A 7,746-nucleotide genomic window follows, 5' to 3' on the forward strand; every position below is an offset into this window, starting at 1 on the left:
TAGTAACTAATTCACCTCCCACCCCGCCATTGGCAAGCATCATTTGTGTGTACATGTGTGTGCGTGTGCATGTGGTGCTGGAATAGAGTAACTTTCATTTATTAGTAATATTTAAACCTTTTTCCTTCTTCAGTATTTTTTTAAATTACCATATGGCTTTAAAAACAATAGGATTCAGCTCCTGAATTGCCATGTTAATTAGCATGGGCAAGAAACAGCAGTGAAAAAATAATGCAATCATCCACTGGAGGGCTAGAAAAGAGAAATGCTTTGGATATTTACTAACTCCCTCTTCTTAAGCAACAATTTATGGTCTTTTCCCTCTAATAGTTGTTCAGAATTAGACGTGTTCTCTCGTATTTTCTATTATTACCCAACAAGAGATCACTCTGGCTTATTAAGACATAAAGCCATGTCTAAATGTTTGTATTTTTATCTTCAACAAATTATACCTGATTTTTTTTTTTTTTTGCAGCAATGAGACTAAAGATAATGCTCAAAATTTTAAATGATCTCTGCTTTAATAGGGGCGACATGTTTGTGTGACTTCTGTCAAAATGATTTTACCTCAGTGTTCAATCTCATGGGATTATGCTTATTGTAAGCATTTGTTTTCCCCATGATCTTTATCATGCAGAATGTCTAACAATTCAAGAGTGATAGTTTCCGGATGGTAATGTTTGGGAAGATGAGTGTCCTAGTCCTTCATTTGGTGGTATTCGAATTTCACTGAGTGGGAGGAGAGAAGGAAAGAGATTCTGGGGCTTCAAGCAACCAGTTGGTATGGCCAAGTTAAAGGTATGTCAGGCACACTGGAAGTTTTCTTGGTGATAACATCTTACTAAAATGAAGTACAGATTTTAAATAAACAAATGCAAACTGTAGGAAGGATGGTCTGTGGATATACAAGTGGCTGGTGCAGGAAGCATTGAAGTAATGTGATCTTTTATGCTCATGCTCTGGCATTGTCCCCGCTGAAGTGACTCCTGGTAACCAAAGTAGCGGCTGAGTGGCCAGCCCCAGTGCGTTCACGCCTGTGATCCTGAAACTTTCTCCTCGTCTCTCAAAAGTGTTTGTGGCATATTTCCATTTCATAACTATAAAATGTACAAAGTAATGTATATTTAATGTAGAGAAATCCTTTAAGATGTTTGAAGAAATCCCATATCATCCCTATGTAGGCGGTTGTCTCCCAATCTTCGTGCTCATTCACCTCATCAGTAAAACTTCCTGAGCATACCCTTCAGCATATTTATTTATAAACACACACATACTGCTCACACTGCTGTACTGATATATTGTGTACACTGAAAACCATGGCAAACATAGAAATATACAAAGAATATTCTCCGTGACTTAATAGTGTTTAGAGAATGGGGAGAGGGGTGCTTAGGGCAGCACCTAGGATGGCAATTGATTGAAGGATGTTACATTTGTGGCAAAGTGGATGTAAAATAGGCATGGACGCATGATTTTAGGTCAAGGTATTTATTTTTACTTAAAACGGGCATTTTTGGTTAAGGGAAGAGAAGAATGAATAATTAGATGTCACCTTTACAAGAGCTCTTTATAATTCTGTGTTTGGGACCACTTGCTCTAGAATGTCTTGAAAATTCCTGAAAGACTTCACAGTACACTGATTTAAGAAAATCAAGAAAAGAAAGGAGGTGGGTGTGGCCGGGGGCGGGGGGGTGGTGTGTGGATGGGTGAAAACAAGTAATGCAAATGTAGGATGCATTGCTTGAGAATTTCAGCACCAATCTGAAAAACATGTTTTGATAATTCCTGGTAATCATGATCTCACTGATTGATTATACATCTGTCTTCTATTTGTTTATAACCTCATGTCTCCAAATGTGTGGGAAATGGATTTATTTTCAGATATCTGAGATGGGAAGGAACACTGTTGGTATAATTGGAACCCTTATTTCAGCTTGGGAGCTGATGGGTGGACACTGCCTGGAAACATTTACCTGTACCATCTGTTTTGCAAACACGATAGCTAGCATCTTGCTGAATGAGGGCCTCAACGTGGAGGTGGCATATTCCAGTGTTTATTTCTGGACCTGGGAGTTACTTTAGCACAGTTATCGTTAGTAGTTTATAAAGCCATATTTAAAATTGTACACTTGATTGTAAGATAGATTTGAATCGTGCACTCTGTTGATTACTGTATATAAATGTGGAAATTCTGTATATTTGGTCTTAATGCTGTATGTATTTGATGTGTAAATGATAACTAATGGATATGAAATAGCTTTCTGTTAATGTCTTTATTCCAGTTCGCTTCTCTTTTGCAAATTTGAATCTTTAAACTTTGTTCCCATGGGGAAAATCTGAAATTCTTGCATCTAATATACTGTTAAGTGGTGGTCTCTTAGATGATTGGGAGAATATTTTAGTTGTAAGGCTCTTGTATAATTAGAACAGAGATAATGAATCTTTTAGGCATATAACTTTCTGATAGAATTTCAAATGAATCTTTTTAAGTGGAAAGGCAGGTCTTTGGATAGGCTGTCCTACCCTCTCCTGCTTTTACTTCATGCCCACTGTGCCCCTCAGAGCACTCCGAGGGGTGATATCTACTGGTCAAAGAAAAGGAAAGAACAGAAAGTAAGTAAGTAAGTAAGTAAGTAAGTAAGTAAGTAAGTAAGTAAGTAAGTAAGTCCTTCACAGTAAGTAAGTCCTTCACTGTGGTTGATAGGGCTGATAATAGACCAATTTCCCTTTCAATAATTATTATCTCAATTAGTTTTTGTACCTCCAAGTAATTACGATTCCCATTTTACAGATGAGGAGAGAGGCTTGGGAAGATACATTAGGGTAATGTGGCTATGATATGCTCAAGTAATATCTTGGGGTTGGAGATTCACAGAGAGGTTTTGGAAATAGAAATCTTATTACTAAGTGTTTCACACATATGTGCATGAACTGCGAAGGATAGCTGGGCATGAGTGCATGTCAGGATCGATATAGACATTCTGGATGTTTGAAATCCTGTCTACAGATTTGACCAACTATTATTCAAATATTAGCTTCTTACCATTTAGAGCAAATTACAATAAGGTAACATCCACAATCCCAAACTCTCCAAACCATGAGAATATCTATTAAGTGGACAATGAGAGAACCCCCTCATTGTACATTTTGGGGTTACTGATTTGTTTTTTATCCCATTATATGCTTTCTCTCTTGACCTAGTAAATCCCAGTTATTCAGTCCCGCTTGTTAACATAGACACTAACTGGAAATGCTTTGGGACGAATCTATATTTCAACTTAAGTTGGATCCAGACCCTTCTGGAACTTGTGTCGGTCACAGACTGTGCCCTTAGGGAAGCTTTGCTCTCCATGTTTTCAGACGGCATCAGAGGGAAGGGGGTTGTTTGCCTTTCCAACCTGCTGTGCTCTCTGGAGTGTTAGGAGAAATCTTTTGCTGCCAGCTGTACTGAATATTCCATCACTTGATTTGTTACATTACTGTCACCTTTCCCTTTAGAGGAGAGGCAGAATAGTTGGTCTCCTTGCTCTCTCAGGGGCTGCCCATTTTGTTTGTAGATGATGCCACTGTCAGCACCCATTAGGCACTTCCCAGCTGGGCTGGTTCCCATTAGCAACTGACTTTTCTTTTAAACCCTGCCAAGGTTAAAGTAGCTTATCCTTTGGATGAAAGAGAACTTTAGGAAACAAAGAGGAAAGAGAACCAGCGTCCTTCCTCACAGTAATTACTGTGTTGCTTTGCGCCTAAGAGGTACCTGGTCTATTTTAGTGTCGGTGTTTTTGTATGAAGACTTAGGGGGTCGTTTCCAGTGGAGAGGTGTTAGGATTGGAGGTTTGCCTACCTGGGGGTATGTTTGGCCTGCGCAAACACGCTGGGTAGCCCATGCTCAACATGTATCCCAGGTAAACCTTGATGAAAAGAACATCACAGGCAGCCTTGAAAGGGAGGAAGAGAGTTGAGGGAAGGGCCACGTGTGGAAGGGAGCAGCCCCAGGCCCCTTCTGCATCTGCATGTTCAGTGTGTAAAAACCCTGCTGCTTCCTCCTCTACGCTCACAAGCCTCTCTCCTTTAGCTGGTGCACTCAAAGGAAAGAAACGCAAATGTTAAGGACTGCGCAGGAATGTCAGATAGTCCTGTTTGGCTGGTGGCACAAGCATGGGAAGGGAGTAAGTGGGGAGGAAGGACCCCAGGGCCGACTGCTGAGAAGTCATCCCTTTTGGGGTGAGGGAGGTTTTTGAGCAGGGGACTAACATGAGAAAAGAGTGAGTAAATAAGATTTATCTGATGACAGCCTGAATGCAGGATTAGTTAGAGAAGAGGCTGCAGCAGAGAAACTGGACCAGATTTCGGTGGCTCAGAGTGACACTAGAGGTGTGAAGGGGTGGGGGGAGATAGAGGGGGAGAGAGCAGCCAGCGTGTACAAGGAAACGCTGAGACTTTTGAGAGCACAGGGTGTTGCGGGGTGAGATGGCGAAGGTAACTCTGGGAAGTTGGGATTGTGGTGATGTTGCTGCCAGATGTAGGAAATGCAGAGTTGGGGAAACTGGTTTAGGGGAAAAATGTTGTTTGGTTTTAGCTACACTGAATTTGAAGAACCAGTAAGAGATGCAGGACTGGAACCTGTGAAGGGGGTAAAAATGAAGCCATGGCCCCCACAGAGATAATAAAAATGATTAGTACTTGTATTTGTATAATGTTAGTCCTTAAGATACTGTTAAGAGTAATACTTGGACCAAGTCACTTTGTATCCTACACATAAAATGGCAGTTCTTGCAGGTCGATGTTGAAGATACATACCTTCCAGATCAAGTATCCTTTCTGCCTTTCCTGAGTTTGAATACCATTTCTCTGTAAACACTGATTCCACTTCCTGTTTTCTTGATTCTCCTAGTGCTCAAGAGTTTATTGACTAAATTAACTAGTAATAGCTAACATCTACATATTAGTTACTATGTGCCAAGCACTGTGTTCTTAGCAACCTTCACAACAACCCCGTGAGATAGGTACTATGTGCCAAGCACTGTGTTCTTAGTAATCTTCACAACAACTCCGTGAGATAGGTACTATCATTGTCACAATCATCTTCATCACTACCACTGCTTTCGTCACCATCATCACCGTCCCTAGTTTACAGATGAGAAAACTGAGTCAAAGAGAGGTTAAGTAACTTTCTCCAGATCTCTGCCAAGTAAACAAAGGAGCTGTGTTTGTGTCCCCATTAAACGTTTATTTTCATTTTAGTGGGTTTTTGTTGTTGTTGTTGTTGTTGTTTTAAATGGGTGTTTACTCCTCAGGCAGGGATCTCTAGCTGGCACATATAGGATGTCTGATTTCTGGTGTTGAATCACTTTAAGAGTTTAAAGCCTGCAGCAGTTGGTGGCCAAGTGGGGATTGACTGCACAGTTCATTTCTCTTTATAGCATGGTACACATGTAGTGAATGCTCAGTAAAGATTGGTTACAGGAATGGACAGATTCTCAGGTAAAAGACAAATCAAATTGCAAAGAAATAGCCAAAGTTTGAACTTTGACAAGATGGACTGTGTAAAGGCAGCCAGTAAATGACTTATAGAACAAATGACAGGTGACTGAAATATGGGGTAGTAATTTCTGTAGGCTCAAGTGGTTTATGCAGTCCTCAAGATTCCTCGAAGGAATTATGGCTCCATAATTCAAATAGCTCCTGTTTCCTTGACACACATGTACCATGCATGCATCTGAATCCCAAATCCTGCTCATGGTTGGCACTGTGGATTTTCCACCCTGTGCTCTTATGCTGCCCAGTAAATTCTTCTGTTAGAGCCTCTAGTGTTAGATACATTCACCTACTCTTTGTCTTACATTGTTTCAATGTGCCGCAGGATATTTAACTTATTAATGAGCCTACATATGCTATAACGTTGTGAATAGCTTTATTTTGGGGTCTTGGAAGTTTATCCCTTTTAGCTATCAGTCTTTGCATCCTATAAGAAGCAGAGTGAGGTTAGAGATGTGTTCTTTGCTTTAGTACTGGCACATGTGGTTTTCATGTGATCTCTGCACACAAAAACAGAGGGAGAAATTCCTGGCAGGTAGAAGATAAGTCTTCATCTTTTCTCTTTTTTCCCTCCTACTTCAACTCTTTCCCGATATTAGGACTTTGAATTCACAGTAATGTGCTATTGTTTTTAGCCTTCTTTCCTATATAAATATATTTAACTAGTACCTTAAAAGCAGGCATGTCAGGTACAATTGTAAAGTAAATTATTATTTTTATAATTGTCCTACAAAGTCACTCTGTGGGATAGTTTTCCCCCTAGTGTTGGATGAAATTTTAGGCAAGCTTCGTTGTTCATCTGCTCACTCTTAGCCAGCGAAAAGCTGGGGCTCCCTATAGTCCCTTGAGACAGCTGCAGTTCTGTTATTAACATGTATGGTCAAGTGTAATAGTAATAATTTTGAATTGCATTCAACACTGTAGCTGCTCCCCTGCTTTGCTTGGGGCTCCATCAGAAAAAGGGCATGGTACTTTTCTTTTCTTTCTTCTCTCTCCCCACCTCATACATGCATTTGGCTAACTGCAGCCTCTAGTCCTTCTAGGGTTAGAGCATAGGCAGTGAGAGGAGTTTAGAGGACGTGTCTAACTCTACTGCCACCAAAATGGTTGGAGATAGTTGAAGACGTTTAAAGATGACTCTTTGTGGGCGTTTTCACAGGTTTTTGGAGACCTCCCTAATACTAGGGATCTTTAACCTGGCAGTTCCCATGATACAGGCAAATGCATCTCCTTTGGCCAATGCTTTATGACTCTGCCGTTGCCCCTTGGTTGGAATTCTAGCACTCTTCCAAAAGTCCTCTTAGGTGAAGTCTCTAAGATGGTACCATTATCTCCATCTTACTTCATGCTAAAATGTAGACCGCTCTACTAAAATGGTGAGCTCTCCACCAAGCCCCATTCACTAAGCTTGAGGCGACTAGAAACTCCTCCCCCGCCACACACTCCTCTCTGCTAGACCTGCTTATGTGGTCTGAGACCCCACTGCAGAGAGTGGGGTTAGTTGGCACCTGTTGTCTTGGGGACTCAGTAGAAGGCACAATTTTATATCCTGTAAAATATAGCATATCATGTGAATGTGAACGGAATAATAATTTTTTAGGTGGGCTTGATGGTCATGAGCCTGTGGCGAGCCACTGATGTTTTCACCTAAATGGGTGTGCTCTGGCGTCTCTTCTCAGGCTGGGTGTGAGAGACTCTTAGCACAAGGGCTGTGCTCCAAGCATCTCCATCTTTTCTGTTACTTGTCATGGGCTCCTAGTTTTTCCTTTATCACTGCAAAATAAGAGAATGAATAATTCTCTGTTGGTACAACTAACTGGTTAATCTTGCCCTCTTTTATGTCTCTGAAGTAAGAGGTTCTAAGGTACTCTGAAGATAATCCCCTAGCATGTAGGGATATTTACAAATGGGCTTTTCTTTTAATAACCTAGAATGAAACTAACACATATGTAAAAAAATCTATCATATAATTAATCAACGAACTGATATTCATTGCTCATCTTGTCTTCCATTCTGTATTGGTGATTTAGAGGGTCTAAATAAGGCCATTTTCAAAACTATGGGAATATAAAACTATGTATATGTGAAAAGATATCTGGCAAGTGGGTAAGGTGATGATCAAGGGACTGGATAGAAGATTGACTAGTAGGGGCCCTTGGCTTTATGGAAAGCAAGTGGAATTTGGTGGGAAAGATTAGTTATTAAAGTTTC

Source organism: Pteropus medius, unplaced genomic scaffold (genome assembly GCF_902729225.1).
Source record: "Pteropus medius unplaced genomic scaffold, Ma_sr-lr_union100, whole genome shotgun sequence".
NCBI classification, from domain to species: Eukaryota; Metazoa; Chordata; class Mammalia; order Chiroptera; family Pteropodidae; genus Pteropus; species Pteropus medius.